The following is a 25,331-nucleotide window of genomic DNA, read 5'->3' on the forward strand; positions in this document are numbered from 1 at the left end:
TTTCAACAAGCCTTTATTGTGCATCCACTATAAAACAAAAAGAGGAGAGGTGAAAGAAAGGGGGGCGAGCGATAGGATATAAAAGAGGAGGATATAAAAGAGGAGAGGGGGAAAAAAATACAGGGCTATGAACTTCAAGCCCATTATGATTGAAGCCCAAACCTGTCTAAAACAACACAAAAACATCAGGGATGTTAACTAAATCAAGCAATTGACATTTTATTGAATTAAAAATGATTAAGCCATGTCCTCTCAATAAAAGGCATGTCATGGGTAAGGATCACGTAAACCTTCCTAAACCTTATGAAAAGGGGTGCAAAGATATTCCATATTCTCCGAACATAAAAGCATGGTCACATTGAGTACAGATAGACGTCCTGTGGAAGGTTGGGTCAACAACGATAGCAGCACAGATAGAGAGAGTGAGAGATGCAAAGTATGTGTGTGTATCAATAATGGAGCCCGCTCATTTGAATAGTGTTTGATCTCCTCCTGAGCGCTGCGTTTCCAGAGGCGGGGGGAGGGGGTCATTATTCCACTATGAATATGCATGAGGAGGGCAGGGCTGCTAGCGCTGGTATTAAAACACACACTGATGAGCATATGAAAGAGATGCGGCCAGCGTGAGATCATGCATTTATTAATATTGGGGAGGGGCCAGGGGGACAAGAGTGGTATGATTTAATTTATGTGCTTCATAGAGAGCGCGAGTGAGATAAAAACATATTGGGGCCAAGTGGAGACATACATGCATAAATACGCTTATCAAAAGGGATGTGGCTTGCTGTGATATCAGCAGTGTAATAACAGGGATATCAAAGCTGCTGCCGCTACTTGACATGGGGCCGTGCATTACCAGAGGGAGGCTTGAATACGGCATCCCATACAAGATGAGACCGCAACGAAAGTGGTCGCAGCCCGAAGCCTACCCCCTGCTAAAATAAACCCTTTATGAAGATTGAACGGCAAAAATGGGGGAGCAGGTAGAGGTACATCTAACAACCCTGCTAATCCTCAACACTGGGGCCCCACAAGGGTGTGTTCTGAGCCCTCTCCTGTACTCCCTGTTCACCCACGACTGCGTGGCCATGCACGCCTCCAACTCAATCATCAAGTTCAGACGACACTACAGTGGTAGGCTTGATTACCAACAACGACGAGACGGCCTACAGGGAGGAGGTGAGGGCCCTCGGAGTGTGGTGTCAGGAAAATAACCTCACACTCAACGTCAACAAAACAAAGGATATGATCGTGGACTTCAGGAAACAGTAGAGGGAGCACCCCCCTATCTACATCGATGGGACAGTAGTGGAGAGGGTAGTAAGTTTTATGTTCCTCTGCGTACACATCACAGACAAACTGAATTGGTCCACCCACACAGACAGCATTGTGAAGAAGGCGCAGCAGCGCCTCTTCAACCTCAGGAGGCTGAAGAAATTCAGCTTGTCACCAAAAGCACTCAAACTTTTACAGATGTACAATCGAGAGCATCCTGTCGGGCTGTATCACCGCCTGGTACAGCAACTGCTCCGCCCACAACCGTAAGGCTCTCCAGAGGGTAGTGAGGTCTGCACAATGCATCACCGGGGGGCAAACTACCTGCCCCCAGGACACCTACACCACCCGATGTCACAGGAAGGCCATAAAGATAGTCAAGGACAACAACCACCCGAGCCACTGCCCGTTCACCCCACTATCATCCAGAAGGCGAGGTCAATACAGGTGCATCAAAGCAGGGACTGAGAGACTGAAAAACAGCTTCTATCTCAAGGCCATCAGACTGTTAAACAGCCACCACTAACATGGAGTGGCTGCTGCTAACATACTGACTCAACTCCAGCCACTTTAATAATGTAAAAATGTATGAAAAATGTATCACTAGCCACTTTAAACAATGACACTTCATATAATGTTTACATACCCTACATTACACATCTCATATGTATATACTGTACTCGATACCATCTACTGCATCTTGCCTATGCCGTTCCATCATTCATTCATATATTTTTATGTACATATTCTTCATTCCTTCACACTTGTGTGTATAAGGTAGTTATTGTGAAATTGTTAGGTTAGATTACTCGTTGGTTATTTCTGCATTGTCGGAACTAGAAGCACAAGCATTTCGATACACTCGCATTAACATCTGCTAACCATGTGTATGTGACAAATAAAATTGGATTTGATTTGAACCGGTGAGACTCCGTACTGTTTGTTTGATCCCCACGGCCTTTGGATGGAAGGATTCGGGCCTAAGCCGCATCTCAGAGCAATAATGCTACTCTTAAAAACAGTGTGTGTGCGCGCGCGTCTCAGAAAACCGGTTCAGCGTGTGCTCTCCAACCTTTCACAAGCAAGTCCCAGTCCAAAGAGCGGAATAACAAGGACATCAGAAACACGTGCGGTTCAAAAAGAGAACTCGGGCAGCTCTGATACACGCCTGTAGAAAAACTAACACCTACCTATCACTTATTGTTTTAGCAGAACAGAAACATACACCATACAATGACGAATAGTGATAAAAGGAATCAAATGGAAAAGTCAAACAAAAGTTTGATAAAACCTATGGCAAACTCTTAAAAGCAGAGTCCAGATAGATTCCATAACACAATAAACACCAAAGCCGATCACATTTTAAGACTGCTGCCATGGCTCTTTATTGGGTGCTCCCTCCCTCTCTTACACACATACAAACACGAAAACGCACAAAAAAAAAACACACACACACACACACACACACCTTTCTCTCCCTCTTCTTCCCCCGACTGCTGGTTGGTATGAGGCCTTCAGTATCTCATGTGCTAGCTATTAGACTGTGTGTTCCCGTCACCTGCAGCTGCAGAGTGCAGCTTAGGGCTGTTGCTGTGTGTTGGAAAGGCCAGGGCGGACTTTCAAAGGAACCGTGGCGGACATTTTTAGAACAAGGCCTCTGTGAGGTTGCCCTAGAAACCCCTCATGACCGGTCTGGTGAAATCACACTTGGCTTCAAGCACACCCTGAGTGTGTGTGTGTGTGAGTGTGAGAGAGCGAGTGAGTGAAGAGTGAAAGCGGGAGGAGTGTATGCAAGCAGTAGAGAGTGAGTGTAAACCCACAGGGCCTCCGGACCACCCATACACTTGGGGCCCCACATCAAAGCACTAGCCTAGATACTCTCTCTCTCTCTCTCAACCCGGGTTTTGAAACCGTATGAGTGGTGATAAGCCAGCAAGCTCTCTCGACCAGCTACAAGCCCTCCTTCCTCTCATTCAACGACATGGGGCCCCCAAAATACCAAAACCCTGATCTTATTTCAGGGAGAAGGAGAGGCCAAAGCCCCTCCAGAATTAACCCACTCCGACCCACAGGAGGAAGAATGTAGGCTTTATATAGGATTTGAGCATTCCCACATTAAAAGACCTAGTTGAGGCTGAGAGGCTGCTTGCCTAAGCACAAAAGCTCTCAGTTTGCAACCACTGGGGTGAATTAGACTGAGCATCATACATATATTTCCAAGTCAATGCAGACAATTCAGCCACAGCGGCGGGTGGTTCATGAAATGTATTTTCTGAATTGGTTTATGAGTAACTGTCACTTAGATATAATATGACACAGTCCTGTGTGTGCGTGTGTGTGTGTGTGTGTGTGTGGGGGGGGGGGATAGAGAGAAGAGAAGTAAGGCTCATTCGCCACTTTAGCTTTGAGATCTAATCAAACTACCCCAATTTGAGCTTAGCAGAGGAACGCAACAGAAGGGGATCCTATGGTAGCCAGAGGGATCCTATGGTAGCCAGAGGGATCCTATGGTAGCCAGAGGGATTCTATGGTACCTAAAGAGCATGTTGGTAGTCTGGAATTTCATCGGGCCTGAAAGAAAATCTACTGTAGAACCAGAGTTGGGATGCATATCCGTATGGGTCCTGGTCAAAGGAAGTGCACTAAATAGGGAACAGGGTGCCATTTGGGATGGACACTTGGAGTTCTGGGTGGAACTAGGAACCCTTCGAAAAGTGAGTGATGTCATCCATCTGAAATGACCTCAAATGGCTTAGTTTATACGTTCATATAAGAAGAAAATAAAGAATCAGAGAGGTTTCAGGGTGTACACCTCACATGTGTGCAGTCTTATTGGGAGAGGGGGGGGGACATAAGAGGTGCTTATGTGTATTCCCATGTGTGTGTTAGAGAGAGAAGAGTGTGTGTGGTCCTATAAGGAAGACCCCATACAGAGATCATAAACACAGATCAATGCATTAAGCAAGGGACGCTGCTTTAGGGGTGTTAAACTGTGTGCGCTCTAGGTTAGGGACAGGCTGGAATAACACAGCTGAGCACCAAGGGCGGCCCTGTTTGTGCCGTGACCCCTCTAACAGAGCAAAGCACTCCACAGGTGCTGACACACAGACACACACAGCTAAGGGTATAAAATTATAGATATATATATTTTTTTAAACATTCAAACATTCGGTGAATTTCAATTCCATTACTTCGACATGCAAATGTTACTGCAAATCTGCATATTAATATCTGGATGGTTTGTGTGTGTGTGTTCACGTCTGTGTATGATTGGAGGTGTCATCCTACGGCTGCTGAAATGACAGTCTACTCTGGTCTCGTCGGGTGAAGCCGCCACTTAGTTGTCACACGATCCGTCAGGAATAATTTCCAAACTATCCCTTACAAAATGGAGTCTAATTTGATTGAATTGGACTTTTCAGGCCCAGACAGTTTACTGGTCTGTTGAGTGATTCTGTAGCTTGGCAAGAGGATGGCTGTCTTGACTATCCGTGGGACATTCAACTGAACTATCTGGACAGCAGGGCTTTGGCTAGCCTATGTATGAAACCACATGCCTCAAACTAGGCTTTGGTCTATACATACCCCAACCATGTGTGGAGTTCATTAAAATGGGAGAGAAATTATATATGCATGGAAATGAGCATGCGTAATTACCAAGAGAAGTCCCTCAACGGTCTCTTGGCTGAAGATGAATGTAACGGGTTGGTGTGAGTGTGTGTGAAGATTAATGTACTAGGGATCCATTAAAAAGCCAATGTCAGCTCTTTAAGGCAGAGTGTGTTTGTAAGGACAACCCTCTACATTAGGAAGGGGATTACAGACAGTGGCAGAGGGCAAATGAGGCTAGACCTACATTAAAAAAGCCACGATGGCCAAAAAAATCACGAGAATGGTACAAATCCACGCTGGAAAAAAAGCACACTTTAAAAACATTCCACTTGGAAAGTCACCCAAGACACTCCTGACTCCTAAAGTATATCTCCTACTCCCACAAACACACCCGTCCTCTTTCCTTCTTCCTCTCTCGAATATGTGACTCCTCCCTCCCTCAGTGATGCCTAGCCCTAAAGCGTACTACAAGCTCTACACAGACGCAAGATTTGGAGTGTTGTAATACAAGTCTTTTTTTTCCATTATAAATCTGAATATTTCACATGGAGATGTAGGAAGCTGGAAAGGCTGGCTAGCTAGCTTAATATATTTTTAGCCAGGCTGCCAGCTAGCTACTACTAGCAAGGGAAGGCAACTCTTTGCTTTCACAAAATTAAAATTAAATGTAAACGTTGCTATGGGAGTGGGACTGGCGAGGATATCGTGTTACCGAATGGTGTTCACGACACACACAAAAAATCCCACAACCCACGGATGTAGATCAACGGAGTGACGATTGTAGTGACCTTAAACTGACCTGCTGTGTGTGTGCTGACGTCACACACCAGACACACACACCCAGAGGGGGGAAGCTGCATTCCAGCACTGCGCACGCACACACACAAACGCAGAACAAAAACACACACATGGGTGGGAAGCATTGGGAGCGCTCAGCTGTAGCGAGGGAGAGAAAGGTTTCACCGTCTGGGTTCCTCTGAGCGCAGCACTTCGCCTTTCTGCTTCAGCCAGCTGCCGTTAGCGTAACGCAGCCCTGCCGGCTCGGACTTAACCCCTTCCTTCCTGGAGTCACTTGGGTCGTTTACCATCAACTATTGACATCCAGATTTACTAACACCTCAGCCCCCACCCTAACCACACACACTGCCCACAGTCCAAGATAACGATGACTAAAAGCCTACACACCCATACATGCCAATTTAACAACTAGCAATCCTGAATGTATGGGTGAGAGAAGTAGTGGGGGTGCTGTGGAACAAACACACACACCTCCCTGGTCCTATCACACAGAGAGAAAAATTAAACACCTAGGAAAACGACAGCTTGGAAGAGCTAACCCCCATACACCAATATTTCATTGTTTGGCATTTTGCATTCACAGTGTACTGCCTACTATCCTGAGAGCCCAGATCAATAAGCCTAGCTCTCGCACTTCTACACTACTCAAATATTTTTTGCAACAGTGTCATTTAGGATATAGTCCACATTTACTATCCATTCGTGAATGGCCTGGTTTCAAGTAGTAGCCCATAGACAGGTAGCCCATAGGCAGGTAGCCGTTGAGGGGCATGTAGCCCGTAGGCAGGTAGCCTAGCGGTTAGAGCGTTGGGCCAGTAACTGAAAGGTCACTAGCTCGAATCCCTGAGCCGACAAGGTGAAAAATCTGTCGATGTGCCTTTGAGCAAGGCACTTAAAGGGATAGTTCACCAAAATTACATTGTTTCGTTACCCTAGAAGCAGTCTATGGCCAAAGTATGACAGCAATCCATGCCTTGGTGTAGTTTCCCTAGCACGGTTTCCACATGATAACATTTTAGCATTCATGGCACAAATCCCATCAAGTCATATATATTAGATTTGTTCAAAACATCTTTAAGTGGCTTTTGTTCAGCTTTACAATCCATTTGAGATACTTTTCAGGTCCAATGACTTGAATGAGATTTGTGCCACAAATGGTAAAACATTACCACGTGGAAACAGTGCCAGGGAAACTAAACCAAAGCATGGATTGCGGTCATAGCTTGTCCATAAACTGATTAACAGGGTAAGGAAACCAATGTGTAATTTTGTAATTTGGGTGAACTATCCCTTTAACCCTAATTGATAATGGCCGTTTCACACCTGTGTATAATACACACTTGTACATGTGTGAATCAGGACAAATATTTACACCCACCAAACTATTATATTATTATTATTAAATTCCTCATTGAAAGGACAAAGGTTGCAGAGAGGGAACAGAACCACAACAGCTTACAGACGAATTCATTAGCAATTAGATTAGCTAACGTGTCCTAATACTTCCTCACTGCCGCAGGCCCTGATTAGCTCCCATATGAAATCGCAAAGCATGTTACTGCACATATGGTACAAGACACATATCACTACGCCGTCTTACCTTTGCACTTAGGCTACTTCACATAGACATACACTGGGCCTTGTCTATCAATTGACACCAAATTCCATATAAAGTGCACTACTTTCGACCAACACCACTATATAGGGAATATGTTGGGGATAGGGTGTTATTTGAGCTTGACTTTGTCCTTCCTGAAGCTGCCTTTGTCTATGTAGGACAGAGTGAGCCCGGGTCATGCTGCCCAGCACGATTGGAGGGGTAATACATCAGACATGCCATTTTTTTTTTTTTTACCCCCAAACAGAGACGAGACGTGTCATTCTTCACACTAACCACAGTGGACAAAGCCAGGAACGAGAGGGGAGGAATGGAGGGCTCTCACGTTTAATATCACTTGACACACGTCATCTAGCATCTCTCAGCCCTCCGCTGAGTCTGTGTCAAAGCCTCAGCCGTCACACACAAATATCAAAACAAAGAAAAGGAAAAAGTCAAACATCTCACCAGCCCAGTGCTGTTATCGACAGATACTGAGGAGGAGAGAGGGAATAGAGAGATGAAGAGGATGAGAGAGCGAGAGAGGAGATAATACTGTTCTTAAGAGGTGGTCGATTCTCCTGCCTGTAGGCAATTCCTGTAAATATTGACGTTGAGGTTAAGGATATTCCCTAAATGGATAGGCTATAAAATGCATAGCTAACATTGTCTCTTAACGCTGTAAGCATCCGACATTATATGCAGGGGCACTTTTCTTTCCTCAAACAAACACACACATGGAGAAGGCAAAGAGTGGGCCTACTGAACGCGTCAACAACTTGCCTAAGAGCGGTTACTAGAATAGGGAACCGAGCACTCTGAATGGGTCTGCAGCCACTTTTGGTTTCGGTCTCTCCAGCTAAAAAACGCAGACAGCTGATATTATCAAAACCCTTTCAGAATCCTATTTCCCTGAAATGGCTCTCATTACTTGTAAATAGCTACCCTTTACTGACGGATGATTGAGAAGAATTGCCCGCTACTAGACAGAAAGGAATATCCCCCCACAGCTCTTTGTTGACATGCGAGGTGCCATGACAACGCTGTCTGTTGTGTGTGTGTGTGTGTGTTCAGCATGGCTAGCAGACCTATGTAACTGTGTGTAAGTGACCCCCACACACAGTGAGTGGTATCTGACATCACCAGGTAGGCAGCCACAACACATGCTTCACGGTATGGATGGTGTTAGACGGGTGATGAGCTGTGCCTGGTTTTCTCCAAACATAGCGCTTTGCATTCCGGCCCAAAGAGTTTCATTTGTGTCTCATCAGACCACATAATCTTTTGCCTTATGCTCTCAAGAGTCTTTCACGTGCCTTTTGGAAACTCCAGGCGTGCTGTCATGTGTCTTTTTCTCAGGAGTTGCTTCCGTCTGGCCACTCTACCATAAAAGCTCAGATTGGTGGTGCTGTCGAGACTGTTGTCCTCCTGGACGGTTCTTCCATCTCAGCCATGGAACTCTGTCGTTTTGTCATGGTCACCTCCCTGAACAAAGTCCTTCTTACCCAGTTGCTCAGTTTGATCTGACAGCCAGCTCTAGGCAAAGTCTGGGTAGTTCCATATTTTATTTATGGAGACCACTGTTTTACCCTTCCCCAGATATATGACTCATCACAGTTATATCTCAGAGATCTACAGACAGTTCCTTGGACTTCATGGAATAGCTTCTACTCTGACATGCACTGTCAACACAGAGTTGGAATAGCCTTCATTTCTCAGAACAAGAATAGACTGACGAGTTTCTGAAGAAAGTTGCGTGTTTCCAGCTACAATAGTCATTTACAACATTAATGTCTACACTGTATTTCTGATCAATCTGATGTTATTTTAAAAGGGACACAAAATGTGCCTTTCTTTCAAAAACAAGGACATTTCTAAGTGACTCAAAACTTTTGAATGGTAGTGTGTGTGTACCCCAAAGGTCGACCGATTCATCGGAATGGCCGATTAATTAGGGCCGATTTCAAGTTTCCGTAACAATCGGTAATCTGCATTTTTGGACATCGATTATGGCCGATTACATTGCATTCCACGAGGAGACTGCGTGGCAGGCTGACTTCCTGTTACACAAGTGCAGCAAGGAGCCACGGTAAGTTGCTAGCTAGCATTAAACTTAGAAAAAAAAACAATCAATCTTAACATAAATCACTAGTTAACTACACATGGTTGATGATATTACTAGTTTATCTAGCTTGTCCTGTGTTGCATATAATCGATGCAGTGCCTGTTAATTTATCATCAAATCACAGCCTACTTCACCAAACGGGTGATGATTTAACAAGCGCATTCGCGAAAAAAGCACTGTCGTTGCACCAATGTACCTAACCATAGGCATTGATATTTTTCTTTAAAATCAATACACAAGTATATATTTTTAAACCTGCATATTTAGTTATATTGCCTGCTAACATGAATTTCCTTTAACTATGGAAATTGTGTCACTTCTCTTGCGTTCTGTGCAAGCAGAGCAGGGTATGTGCAGCAGTTTTGGCTGCCTGGCTCGTTGCGAACTGTGTGAAGACCATTTCTTCCTAACAAAGACCGTAATTAATTTGCCAGAATTGTACACAATTATGACACAACATTGAAGGTTGTGCAATGTAACAGGAATATTTAGACTTAGGGATGCCACCCGTTAGATAAAATACGGAACGGTTCCGTATTTCACTGAAATAATAAATGTTTTGTTTTCGAAATGATAGTTTCCGGATTTGACCATATTAATGACATACGGCTCATATTTCTGTGTGTTATTATATTATAATTAAGTCTATGATTGGATATTTTATAGAGCAGTCTGACTGAGCGTGGTAGGCAGCAGCAGGCTCGTAAGCATTCATTCGAACAGCATTTTCCTGCATTTTCCAGCAGCTCTTCGCTGTGCTTCAAGTATTGCACTGTTTATGACTTCAAGCCTATCAACTCCCAAGATTAGGCTGGCAATACTATAGTGGCTATAAGAACTTCCAATAGTCAAAGGTATATGAAATACAAATGATGTAGAGAGAAATAGTCCTATAATAACTACAATCTAATACTTCTTACCTGGGAATATTGAAGACTCATGTTAAAAGGAACCAGCTTTCATATGTTCTCATGTTCTGAGCAAGGAACTTAAACGTTAGCTTTTTAACATGGCACATATTGCACTTCTACCTTCTCCAACACTTCGTTTTTGCATTATTTAAACCAAATTGAACAGGTTTCATTATTTACTTGAGGCTAAATTGATTTTATTGATGTATTATATTAAGTTAAAATAAGTGTTCATTCAGTATTGTTGTAATTGTCATTATTACAAATAAATAAATAAAAATCGTCCAATAAATCGGTATTGGTGTTGAAAAATCATAGTAGGTCGACCTCTAACTTGAACCCTATTGAACATCTCTGGAGAGACCTGAAAATAGCTGAGCAGCGACGCTCCCCATCCAACCTGAGAGGATCTGCAGAGAGGAATGGGAAAAATTCCCCAAATACAGGTGTACCAAGCTTGTAGCATCATACCCAAGAAGAATGTAGGCTGTAATCGTTGCCAAAGGTGCTTCAACAAAGTACTGAGTAAAGGGTCTGAATACTTATGTAAATGTGATATTTCCGTTTTTTTTATTTGTATAAATTTGCAAAAATTCTAAAAACCTGTTTTTGCTTTTTCATTATGGGGTATTGTGCGTCGATTGATGAGGGGAAAAAACTATTTCATCCATTTTAGAATAAGGCTATAACGTAACAAAAATGTGGAAACGGTCAAGGGATCTGAATACTTCCCGAATGCATCACGCACGCACACACAGGTCTCCAATCAATACTTTAAATTGACCTAACAGCACCAGAACATCAAGATGAAATGTATTTTGAATTTTGTTCCAGCAATACGGTGCATTAAAACTAAATGGTAAATTTACCTAGCTCAGTGGAAACCCTAGGAGCCTCAAGAGTTAACCAATCCTGTGAATGGGTTAGGCAACTCAGGTGTCTATACTGTATGAAGTGTGTAAACAGTATTTTTGTTGTCTCTTTATTTCTTTCCAATATACAGCTTTTAAACATCCTTGTCTATTACTGTTCTGTACTTTGTCATGTATTTGTATGTTTTATGTAGAACCCAGGAAGAGTAGCTGATGCATGTGCAGTAGCTAATAGGGATCCAAAGTAAACTAAATACCAATGATTCACACACCTAACTGGTATCTATTCTATTCAAATGTGAATTCTATTCCATTAGTAGACAACACAGTATTCAAGGCTGTTATTAACTGCTTGAATCAGGCCTATTACAATATCATCTGTAAAAATGCTAACTCTGACTAATCATATTAATGCAATGTTTCATCTTTTGTTACGTGCCTGTGGTCGGAGATCGTCATTAGCTCAATTTGAGATGGTACACTGGTTAAGCAGGGGAGGGGTTGGGTGGTGAATGGGGGGGTACAACCAATGACCGTCGCAATGATAATGGGGGTTCAGAGACCCCTCTGCTGATCAAGACGGCATCCATCCTTGAATTAGGTCAACGATATTTTGTCTAAATGCCGTGCTGTTCTGGACAGACAGCCAGAGTGGGAAGAGGGGACAGGTGAGAGGAGTCTCTGGACTAATGTGGTTATGGGAGCAGAACCAAACAGCTGACTTGAGCTGAGTTCATCATATTGGTTAGATAGCTAATTACTGCTACAGGCCAATACAATGCAGAAACACACTAGCGTGCGCACACACACACACAAACACACAAAAGGCATCTTCTTCACATCAATCTTCAGCCAAAACAATTTCTTCTCCACAAATATATCTGATCAAACACTCTGCATGCATCACAGATTTGTTTTGATTGGAAACGCTCTTGAAAAGCAGTCAGTTTCAGTTACAACACTTTTAGGTATAACCCCCCCCCCCCTTGCTGTTTGGCTGTTTTCTTCTTCATCATCCTTCTGTTTCCCCCAGAGGCAGGCATTTTGAAGAATCCATATATGGTATGCGAGGTTGTTCTGTTCTAGTTAATAAATGGCAACGCAGAGAAGACTTTGAAGTCCCCAACAGGTTTGATTCACTTTCATCAACAGCGCTGTCAGCGCCTGGTTTAAACAGCTCAAAGAAAAGTGGGGCTCCAAAGGAAACTTTGAAAGTTCTCCAAAAACGACCACGACAGCAAAGATTGTATTGAGAACCAAGCCGTGGTTGGCCTAATTATCAATGTTGCTGTACTGGAACCATCCTCTGTCACGTCACTGCGGATTCTCAATGGGTTGTCTCTGCCTATTTTACACAAAGGGTAGTAGTATTTGTGTGCGAGTGTCACAGTGCATGTGATTGCATGTGTGCGAGTGCCCCACAGCATGCTACAGCTATGTGTCTCTCTCAACTTTCTCGTGTCAGTACTGTCTGATGTGTCCCCCTGCCCTAGACTAGACTTACAGTCGTCTGTCAAACACACAGAGAAACACTGACAGGTGTCTGACGTGGTTCACGTCTCCCACTGTTATGTGACGCACCAGAGGCCTGGCTCGGCCTCATCACAGCATCCTCCAGCTCCTCCAGTCTGACAGACAGGGATGGGGGACAAAAGGCACTCCCCCCTGGGCAACCATCAAACTGGTCTGGCTTGCCTCGGGACGCGAGCAGGCCCACTTCTCCTGCCCATTGTGTTTCCCTACCTCCCCCAACGCCAATCATATGTCACGTTTTATTTTTCAGAGAGCGTGTGTGTGTGTGTGCCTGATTCTGAACCCCCCCCATCAATCATATGTCACATGTTTTATTCTCTCTCTGTGTTAGTGTGTGCCCAGGCTGTGTGTAGGGTCGGGCGGGGGTTTGGGGGACTGCTGTCTATATTGGTTATGGTGAAGAGACAGGCAGAGCTGAGCCCATAAAGCATGATTTACCATACAGCTGAGTGACAATTACAGAAAGCAACAAATCTGGTTTCAACCCTGCTTCTCTGGAAACAAGTCTTGTACCAGCCAGAACGGCCCATAAGGCTGGAGCCTATTTCCTGTTTATGTAGGCTGGCGTGATGTACAAGTACACATCCTAAGTGGTATACTACGAAGCAAGCTAGATCTACTCAGGCTTTTATAAAGCTAGCCTGCTTCAGTTAGCTTCACATTCCAGGCCAGGCTTAATCTGTACTATGACGGTGGATATTGCACGTCGTCCGCCTGTCGCTAACTCTAGCAGGCTTGTAACTGAGCATGCATGTCTCACATGGCTAGTTGAAAGCTGAACTCATAGAGACAATTCCCGAAACATCAATCCATGGCGAGTTAGCGCCACATTTTAATTTATGCCGAAATCAAAATGAAAGAAAAGTTCTTGTAAATTCAGCAAGCTGTGATGTGAAATAGGCTTTAAGAATTTCCATCTTTATTTTACTACTCATTATCAATGCCGTCTTTGGTTTGCTTATCAATGTACGACCACCTTTTTCGCATTCTATCGATCCTTCTATATGTGGAACCTCTTGTTGCGTTGTGGCCATAGACAAATAACCCATAGAAGGGTTTTAAACTTCTAAACCTGGCAATTTGACTGTTAAAATCATGGGTACGCAAGCAATGGCTGCAAGTCTTGACTTGAATGGTAACTGCCATCTATGGATTATATGTCTATGGTTGTTTGCAGCTGTCAGTTTGCCTCTCGCAAATTTCAACATCAGAAAAATGTGTAATGTGATAGGTATTAACATAATTTTTTTCACACACCAAAAAAAACATTTGATTAATAAAATATTTAAAATCATTCCTCTTCCTCAAATGAAGGGGATGATGACAACATTTGCGAGAGGAAGGATATCTGATTTCATTGGTCCTCAACTCGTGGCTCAGCCACTTCATTCTGAATAAATCTAGTTAGCCCCGAGTTGGCCTGCCCCGGTGCAGGTTAGTTGTGAAGGACGAAATCAAATCAAATTTTAATTGTCACCTGCTTCATAAACAACAGGTGTAGTAGCACAAGGAATAAATACACAATGAGCAATGATAGCTTGGCATATATATATATATATATATACACATACATACACACATGGGGTACCGGTACTGAGTCGATGTGCAGGAGTAAGAGGAAATTGAGGTAGATAATGTACATACAGTATAGTCAGGGGTAAAGTGACTATGCAACAGAATAGATAAGACTGTAGCAGCAGCGCATGTGATACAGTGTGTAAGTGTGTGTGTGGCGAATGTGCCCGTATCTACATGTTATGTGGGCGTACGTGTTGTGTGAGTGTGTGTGTGTGTGTGTTGGAGTGTAAGTATGTGTGAGTAGAGTCCAGTGTGTATGCACAGAGTCAAATAGAGTTAGCACATAAGGGGCCTTCCTCTGACACCGCCTGGTATAGACATCCTGGATGGCAGAGAGTTCGGCCCCAGCGATGTAGCGTAGAATTGTACCTGGCTAAAAAGGCGAGCCACTTTCGTGGTACTGGTTATCCCGAGTCGAACTCAAGAGTTGACCGAATTTACCTGGCTAATTCCTATAATGAATATGTTGTATTCATGTCTCTATGAATACATTTTTGGGGAGGTGCTTGAGCTAAGCGATATGGCCAAAAAGTCATATTGTGATAAATGTAACCATTTTTCTCAATAAAAATAAATATAATGCTAGAAAAATGTTTAATGGACAGTTACACGGAACCCAAACCGGCTGCGCATGTGCGCCATCGTGCATAAATGTATTCTGTCCCCCCACACCAAACACGATCACGACACACAGATTCAAATATCAAAACAAACTCTGAAACAATTCTATTAATTTGGGGACAGGTTGAAAAGCAATAAACATTTATGGCAATTTAGCTAGCTAGCACTTGCTAGCTAAATTGTCCTGGGATATAAACATTGAGTTGTTATTTTACCTGAAATGCACAAGGTCCTCTACTCCACCAATTAATCCACACATAAAACGGTCAACCGAATAATTTCTAGTCATCATCTCTCATCCTTCCAGGCCTTTTCTTCTCTTGACTTTATATTGCGATAGGCAACTTCCATAAATTAGGTGCATTACCACCACTGACCTCGTTCGTCGTCAGTCACCCACGTGGGTATAACCAATGAGGAGATGGCACGTGGGTACAAGCTTCTATAAACCAATGAGGAGATGGGAAAGGCAGGACTTGCAGCGCAATCTGCATCAGAAATAGAACTGAATTCTATTTTAGCCCTTGGCAACGCAGACGGTCGTTGGCGCACGGAAGCAGTGTGGGTGCAATAATTTCATAATATAGATTTCTAAATTTATTTTGCAACGCTTGCACACGTGACGTGCCAAATAAGTGCCAAATTAGACAACTGAGACGGTAGCCTATTTCATCTAACATATCCAGGGAATGCAGAATTTATATTTTGATGTGCAACCTGTCAAAATGGGATCCAGAATGATCAGATTTCTATTTGGCTCTTTAGAGAATTTGCCGACATCTTTGTGCATATTGACCTAAACAGTAAGAGAGATTGCTACCTCTAAATGTGATATTGTTGCTCTATAGCAATGTAGGTTAATTGCCTAATCGAACAGTAAATGTAGGATAATGTCCTACAAAAAGTTTCCAGCACTAGGCCTAGGCTACTTGATGTAGACTTGTTCGCGCTACACTCCGCGGGCGCATCAAAACTATACTATAGCCTACTCCGGTTTTAAAGTGGGCAATGAACTCAATATTAAAGAGGTTTGAAATCAAGTATATACTTACAGAAAGCTGCGACTCTTCCTCTGTATCTAGAACAACAGTAGTTGCTTTGAAAACCTTTATTTTTTTTTTACCACAATTACATTTGAGCAACGGTCATGCTTGTGCTTCTCAGAATGCATCTCTCCCTCCTACGTGTGCACAGTGGGGATAGGGAGTGAGAGTGGCTCACTCAAACAGCAGCCAACAGCGAAACAGACAGGGAGATACTTTTATAGAAGGAATCCACAATGCATTAGCCATTACTGTTGACCAAATAATTGGTTTTAGAACAAAGTGTAGCAAAATCAGCAAAAATGACCTACATATGCAAAATGCTTTGGTAAGAGGAAGGCAATGTGAGATCAGTCATTTTAGGTTTATTGGCCTAGCTCAACTAAATAGTATCATGAATGATATGACTTAAGCATGGTTACATTTCATTTGCTCGGTTATATCAAAGCTAAGCAGGGCTGGGCTTGGTTAAAACCCTGAATGGGAGACCAAATGGGTAGCTGTAGATCGAACTCTCCAGTAGGAGGTGCTGCCCAGCCTATAGTTTTTTTTAAGATCTGACTTTGTTTCAAATGACAAATTCAACATATTTTATTTAAAAAAGGTTTGTCTGCATTGAACATTGTTTACCATGATGACATAAACCTGCAGATACATTTTCACCTTCACTCTTTTCAAATCCAATGTATTTCCCGCGTAGATTCCATGTCATAATACGTTGAAACAATGTTGATTCAACAAGTTTGTGCCCAGTGGGGAGTGGGTTTGGATGAAACTAACTATCCATCAGCAACGCCAAATCAAACCATCCCATATGAGCTCAGTCAGAGGTTTAGACTAAACAGCCCAGAGAGGGTTTGTTGTTTCAGAACTATATAGTACACAAATATGGAGCTAGGACCAGAACTAACTGGAGATGAAAACCCCCCAAAAAGGCCTCTGTAGGGGCCTCCATAGGGTAGGGCTAGGGCTGGAGCAGGAACATGGGCTGGGAGCCAGACAAAGGGAGGTTGTAGCTGAGGCAGGGCCAGGGATAGAGATAGCAGCCAGCCAGAGAGAAAGAGCCAGGGCTGGGACAGAGCAAAGGCTGTGGTGAGGTGGTGTGTCTGTTCATACGAGTGTGCATGTATATACGCATGTGTACGTGCAGGGTGCATGTGTCTGTGGAAGCTAGAGTGTGGTTGAAGGCCAGGGCTAAAAGTGGGGGCCAGAGAGAGCCAGCGCTAGATCCAGAGCTCAGCTGGGGCAGGACCAGAGCTGGGGCTGGAGCCAGGGCTAGGGGCCAGGGCTAGGGGCCAGGGGAGGAGGCTGAGTCTGAACCAGGGCCACAAGCTCCAGATATAGTCAGCTGTTCTCCTGTCCACTGCTGGAGGGAGAGGCAGGATAGAGAGAGAAAGGAGAGGGAACAGAGAAGATGGAGAGAAGGGATAGGGTAGAGAGAAGTAATTGAGGTTTGGAAGCAGGACAGTGGAAAACCCATTAGAAGCATATGAGAGAGAGAGAGAGAGAGAGAAAAAGAAAAACACAGCACTCAGCACAGACAGACAGAGGGTGGGAACCTCTTAAGGCTCGGGGGAGTGTTTGGAAGTTCGGATGAATGACGCGCAAAGTAAACTGCCTGTTACTTAGGCCCAGGAGCTAGGGTATGCACATAATTGGTGGCATTGGATAGAAAACACTCTGAAGTTTCTAAAACTGTTAACATAATGTATGTGAGTAAAACAGAATGGATATGGTAGGCAAAGAACCGAGGAAATTCCATCCGGAATTTTTTATTTAAAACATATTTTTAGCCCTTTTTCTCCCCAATTTCATGGTATCCAATTGTTTTAGTAGCTACTATCTTGTCTCATCACTACAACTCCCGTACGGGCTCGGGAGAGACGAAGGTTGAAAGTCATGCGTCCTCCGATACACAACCCAACCAAGCCACACTGCTTCTTAGCGAAGCGCGCATCCAACCAGGAAGCCAGCCGCACCAATGTGTCGGAGGAAACACCATGCACCTGGCAACCTTGGTTAGCGCGCTATCCCTACCAGCCAACCCTTCCCTAACCCGGACAACGCTAGACCAATTGTGCGTCGCCCCAGGAACCTCCCGGTCGCGGCCGGTTACGACAGAGCCTGGGTGCGAACCCAAAGTCTCTGGTGGTACAGCTGGCGCTGCAGTACAGCGCCCTTAACCACTGCACCACCCGGGAGGCCCAAAATTTCTTTTTTTGAGGTCACAGGCCATTTCAATGATAGCCTATGGGAAAAACAAATAGATAGTACCCAGATAGCAGTTCCTATGGATTCCACTAGATGTGAACAGTCTTTAGAAAGGGTTTCAGGCTTGTTTTTTGAAAAATGAACAAGTAGTTGTAGTTTTTCCAAGGTGTCCCAAATTAGAAAGGTAGTCTTGTTACGCGCTGAATGAGGTACGCGGTCTTCGTTATTCATCTTCCCTATTGAACATACTATTCTCAGTCTTACATTTTATAGTTTATTTATATATTAGAGTACCTGAGAATGAATGAGAAACATCGTTTGACTTGTTTGGATGAACTTTACCGATAACTTTTTGGATTTGTTTGTATGCATGTTGAACGGGTGGATTAATGAAATCAATGGCGCCAACTAAACAGACCTTTTTGGATATAACGAGGGACTTTATCGAACAAAACAACCATTCATTGTGTAGCTGGGACCCTTGGGATTGCAAACAGGAGGAAGATCTTCAAAAGGTAAGTCATTTATTTTATTGCTATTTGGGATTTTGTGACGCCTGTGCTGGTTTGACAAAATCTTTTGATATGGGGCGCTGTCCTCAGATAATCGCATGGTATGCTTTGGTCGTAAAGCAATCTGACAACACAGTTAGATTAACAAGAAGTTAAGCTTTTAAACGATGTAAGACACTTGCATTTTCATGAATGTTTAATATTACAATTTCACCGGATGTTGTCGTAGTGGAACGCTAGCGGGACACCGATCCCAAAGAGGTTTAAAGACTCACTGGGTTTACAACAGCTCTTCCCTTCCTCTTTCACCACTCCTACGTCTCTCCATCCATCCAACCCTCCCTCCCTTCTGTATTCACTCCCTCCCTACCAGTTGTGGCTCTGCAACAGTCAAGCTATTCATCACCCATGGCCTGTAGTCATGACCCCAATCACACACCCTAATACTCACACAGAGCTGAAAAAGCATCCCTGCTGAAGACCCATGTGACGGGACGGAATGAGTGTTGAGGGGAACAGAGAGGGGGACTTTGGTCTGTAATGTATTTTTCGTGATGCGTCAGACACCAGTAAGACTAGCTGTCGCCTCTCTGCGGGTTAACGGCAGAGGGATACAATGTGGAATATAGATCAGTGGAAGATGGATGGAGGACCAGGAGCTCCGGTCGGTCCCGTAGGTCCCAGACCAGAGATTAACTAAATATTAGCTGACACAAACACAGGGGAGAGACACAGCTGCTGCTGCTGCCTGCCTCCAGGACAATGGAGACTGCTTTTATCCTCTATAGTCACTGAAGAGTCTCTCTCTCTCTATCCATCGAACCCTCCCCTCTCTTCTCCATCCATGCTGTATTCTCTCACTACCTCCCTTCCAGTTGTGGCTCTGCAACAGTCAAGCTATTCATCACCCATGGCCTGTAGTCATGACCCAAAACACACGCCCCAATACTCACAGCGCTGAAAACCCATCCCTGCTGAAGACCCATGTCACGGGACGGAATGAGAGTTTGAGAGGAACAGCGAGAGAGGGAGAGCGAGAGAGAGAGAGAGCGAGAGAGAATCCCCATACTTTAACGATGACAGCTTCCCTATCATAGACAGGGAGATCAACCACTTGCAGGCTCAGGGACATGCACTAGTCTGTGGCGACCTGAACGTCAGAACTGGACAAGAACTTGACACTCTCAGTACAAAGGGGGGAAAACACCTACCTAGAGGTGACAGCATTCCCTCCCCAATATGCGCCCTACAACGAAACAATATTTAAAAAAAGGGACAGCTCATCTCTTGGCAGTAGCGCTGCAGATTACTTTATCACTGACCTCAACCCAGAGGTACTCAGAGCGTTCACAGTCATCCCACTGACACCCCTATCAGATAACAGCAAAATTACAGTCTACTTGTCAACTTGGATGGAAAATGACTGAGGATGATCGTTGACGATATCGCCATCTCTTCAATCTAAGCCTACATGAGTGTGTGCCCTCAGACCTGGAAGGTAGCAAACATCATTCCGCTACCCAAGAATAGCAAAGCACCCTTTACTGGCTCCAATAGCCCAGGATGTTACCAACCCTTAGTAAACGTTTGGAGAGAAAAAATTGTTTGACTAGATACAATATTATTTCACAGTAAACAAATTAAAACAGATTTTCAGAATGCTTATAGGAAAGGGCATTCAACATGTACGGCACAAATGACTGACGAATAGCTGAGAGAAACTATTTTTTTTTTTAAGAATGTGGGAGCTGCTTTGTTAGACTTCAGTGCATCTTTTGACATTATCGATCATAATCTGCTGCTGGACAAACTTGTGTAATGGCTTTACATCCCCTGCTACATTGTGGATCGAGAGTTACCTGTAACAGAACAGGGTGTTCTTTAATTGAAGCCTCTACAACATAATCCTGGTAGAGTCAGGCATTCCCCAGGGCAACTATCCAGGCCCATTACTTTAAAAAAAAAAATCTTTACGAATGACCTGGCTCTGAGTAAAGCCTATGTATGTATGCTAATGGCTCAACACTCCTGGTAAGTAGTCCAGGTGCTACTACAGCAAGTGAAATCACTGCAACACTTTAACGAGCTGATGTCAGCTTTAGAATGGGTGGGAAGAGATAAATTAGAAATATTTAGGACTAAAACTAAAAGCATTGTAATTGGGACAAATCATTCACTCAACCTCTAAATCTTGTAATGAAACATTTGGAAATTGAGAAAGTTGAGGAGACTAAAATGCTTGGGATAACTCTGGATTGCAAATTCTAATGGTCAAAATATATTGATGCAACAGTAGCTATAAGATGGGGAGAGGTCTGTCGATAACAAAGAGTATCTCTGCCTTCTTAAAAAGGCTATCAACAAGGCACATGCCTTAGTTGACGCACCTGGACTACTTTCAAGTCGTGTGGTCACTGGTGCCACAAAGAAGGACTTACGTAAATTACAATTGGCCCAGAAAAAGGCATCAAAAAGAGAGCTAACATTAATAATATGCATGTCAATCTCTCCTGGCTCAAAATAGAGGAGAGATCGACTTCATCACTACTTGTATTTGTGCGAAGTATTGACATGTTCAATGCACAGAGCTGTCTGGTGGGAACTGGAACACGCTGTCGTACACATAGATCCAAAGCATCCCAAACATGCTCAATGGGTGACATCTGGTGAGTATGCAGGCCATGGAAGAACTGGGAGATTGTCAGCTTCCAGGAATAGGGTACATATCTTTGAAAAATGGGGCTGTGTATTATCATGCTGAAAATGAATGGCACGACAAATGGGCCTCAGGATCTCATCAAGGTATCTCTGTGCATTCAAATTGCCGTCAATAAAATGCAATTGTGTTCAGTTGTCTGTAGCTTATGCCTGCCCATACCATAACCCCGCTGTCGCCATGGGGCACTCTGTTCACAACGTTGACATCAGTAAACCTCCCGCTCACAGAACGCCATACACGCTGTCTGCCATCTGCCCAGTACAGTTGAAACCAGGATTCATCTGTGAAAAGCACACTTGTCCAGCATGCCAGCTAACATCAAAGGCGAGCACTTGCCCACTGAAGACGGTTACGAAGCTGAACTGTGGTCAGGTCAAGACCCTGGTGGACACACAGATGAGCTGCCCGGAGACGGTTTCTGACAGTTAGTGCAGAAACTCTTCGGTTGTGCGAACCCACAGTCATGGACTGGCGTGGTTACACATGGTCTGCAGTTGTGAGGCTGGTTGGACGTACTGCCAAATTCTCTAAAACAACGTTGGACGCAGCTTATGGCAGATAAATTAACATTCAATTCTCTGGTAACAGCTCTGGTGGACATTCCTGCAATCAGCATGCCAATTGCACGCTCCCTTAAACCTTGAGACATCTGTGGCATTGTGTTGAGTCACCAAACTGCACATTTTAGAGTGGCCTTTTATTGTCCCCCTGCACAAGGTGCACCTGTGTAATGATCATGCTGTTTAATCATCTTCTTGATATGCCACATCTGTAAGGGGGATGGATTATCTTGGCAAAGGAGAAATGCTAACTAACAGGGATGTAAAGAAATTTGTGAACAACATTTTTAGAGAAATAAGCATTGTGCATATGGAACATTTCAGGGATCTTTTATTTCAGTTCATGAAACATGTTGAGTTTATATTTGCACATTGCTACATTACTGAACATAGCCATAATATAACATTTGAAATGTCTCTATTCTATTGAAACTTTGAGTATGTTTACTGTTAATTTCTGATTGCCTCAGGAAAAGTGTTTATTTCAATGTAAACATGTTTCCCATGCCAATAAAGTCCTGTGAATTGAGAGAGAAAGAAAGAGATGTGCGCGCATGCACACGCACACACAGGTCCACATAATACACAGAGACATGTGAACTGCATAGTACACACACACACACACACACACGCACGGGCACCCTGGGAAAACCAGGCTGCTAATCACATTCTCTCCTTCCCTTCCTGGCGGATGGAGGGAGGGAAAAAAGGAATACATCTTTATTAGAAGACGTGTCCCTGCTCTATCGATCCGACCGCCCCCCTCTCTCTCCCCCACTCTCTCTTTGCTTTATTTTGTTTTTATAGGTGTGTCTGCCATCCAGTCCAATAGACTGACTATGTCAGAGAGTGGGCCATTACCCATCTCTCCCTGGAATACCCATGTCTCCAAGGGCCCTGCTGAGACTGCAAGGAGGGCCTGAGCATAGAAATATAATGACTTTCTGACCATTCTATTTCTATGAGCCTCGGTGGGTTGGGCTGGGAGGGCCTGAGTGGGTTGGGCTGCCCGGGGAAACAGGCAGGACAGAATGGGCCACGTCAGACAGACACAGGCACAAATCTAGAACACTGCATCAATTCTGCTAAGCCAGCATTCCAAATGGTAGCGTACACCAAATATGGCCACTGGTGTTCGCACTCCCCACCGCTGAATGCTGCTTCGGATAGGAGTGGGGTGGTTCAGAGAGCATAGAGCCTCAGGTCATGTCTGGCTCATGGTACTAGAGCAGGGAGTAGAGTTTCCTGTGGGAGCCTTACGGACACAGGAAGTAGTATAGAAACACTGTGGGCCTATCTAGATGGACGAGTGTAAATAAGATATGAGCTTCTATTACCATGCTTAAAAAGGATGTCCTCCAGTGTTTTTTCTACTTCTCCTATTGAGTATAAATACAGTAAAGCACACACACTAAAGGGTAAAAAAATACAATGTTTTGAGCCAAATAGTTTTTTTTTTTGACAACTGCAAACTTCAAGGAGTACTCAGGGAGTTGGTCTGAAGGCCACTTTATGTCATTGGTCTCCTACTTGACTGAGAAACAATAGAGGCGCACTAGAGAGGAAAGGCCACCACCTCACTTGTGTCATGTCATGAGGATACCTGGACCACCTATTGTGAGGTACCTTTTGTTAAGTAAATCAGGTGTTCAATTAGTTGAAAATGGGACGAATTTAAAGGCCCAGTGCAGTAAAAAAAAAAATGTGTGTATTTCCACATTGGAATAATACTGTGAAATTATGATAAAACTAAAAACGCATTAATATTAAGAAATTGGTATTTGCTAAGAAGCTATTTCAGTTTATTTTTCACACATTTAATTGAAAACAATCACAGTAAGGTACTTAATGGTTACCCAGAAATTATTTGATATTGAGATTAAAAAAAATGGCTGCATTGGACCTTAAAAAATGTAGAAGGATATGATAGTAGGGAAGAGCTTGAGAACAGACAAAGAGAGAGATAAATGGTGAGAGTGAAAGAGAATCTAAGATGGAAAGAAACTTGAGGGCCAAACTAAATTCCATTGGTCCTTTAAAAACAGCTCTCATCCCCCTCATGCCTGAAGAGCCATTCACTTCCACTTCCACATAGCAGTGCATGCATACCTGACATACCACCCAACTCAACTACAGCAGTAGCCTCTGAATAGCCACAGGCTCCTCACACAGACACAAAGACTGTCTCAAATGGCACTCTATTCCCATATAGTACACCACTTTTGACCAGAGTCCTAGTGGAATAGGGTGGCATTTGGGGACATACACAAAGGTTCCAGATACAAGTTGAGCTTAACCTCTAAAAGCGGTTGTTACTAAGATAACATATGGAATTGTTTTAAGGATGGTCATACCATGGATCATTTAGCCATTTGGTTTGGAATTTTAGGACCTCATTAGGTATAAAAATAAATTGATAAAATATTGAATTTGGCCTTTACTTCTTTAGCTCATAGAAAACACATTGAATAACATTCATACATTGGTCAAAAAAAATATTTTAAAAAAAATGAAATCACAAGAAATAAGGTTTTAAAGTGTCTTTTCCCCCCCTTTTTGGAAACACATTTAAACCCCTTATTTTTGTTAGCATAAAACTACCTCCATACTTCCATTAGTTTGTATTGTTGACCTTCATATGAGTCCCGTGACACTTGTGGGGGTCGTAGAGCAAAACGGAGTGGTCATAATAGTTTTGTAGACCAAACTGTTTGGACGAAAAATACATTTATGTGAGAAGACCGATTTTTTTTCGGGACGATCTGACAAACACCGCTGTAGCCCGGGCCACCTTCCACCGCAGATGCAGAAGGCAGACATAGGCAGGTGCGGTGGATTGAAGCTCAGCCCATACAACAACAAAAAATATCTAGCGTAAACTGGTGGATTTTGATGCAGATTTTTTAAAATTATGTTACTTAGGCTTGACACACGGGCCCATCAATAGACTTAATTAACCACTCATACGGGATCAAATTCAGATATTCATCATCGTAATACCAAGTTTAAGCATACAGCAGTTATATCATATATGCTACTGCGATATACAGTAGACCTGCCTACATACTCAGTGGTGTCATATAAACTTGTGCTTTTTTTACTCAGTGTCATATTGTGCTTTGTGTTACTCTGGGGGCGTTACAGATACCTGTAGAGGGTTTTGCTACACTATTTAAAAACACGTCTTCTGATGCGTGTAATGTGTATCTGGAAAATGACGACCACGCCCCTTCTCTCTCCAATCAGCGTGAGTGACAGACAGCGTTGACATCTCTCCAACGCGAACTGTTAGAAACAGCTTCCTCGATATCCACATACAAGCTCTTTCTGCTAGTGAAGTTGTGTTTATTGGAAAATAATCATG

The 25,331-nt window shown here is 43.5% G+C and overlaps 1 protein-coding gene across 1 annotated transcript in view; it reads right to left on the reverse strand.

The window, feature by feature from the left end:
* The window catches only part of LOC139411124 (zinc finger SWIM domain-containing protein 6-like), a 48,594-nt gene that overhangs the window by 17,009 nt on the left and 6,254 nt on the right, over positions 1–25,331 (reverse strand). The window lies entirely within an intron of this gene.

Source organism: Oncorhynchus clarkii, chromosome 6 (assembly GCF_045791955.1).
Source record: "Oncorhynchus clarkii lewisi isolate Uvic-CL-2024 chromosome 6, UVic_Ocla_1.0, whole genome shotgun sequence".
Lineage (NCBI taxonomy): Eukaryota > Metazoa > Chordata > Actinopteri > Salmoniformes > Salmonidae > Oncorhynchus > Oncorhynchus clarkii.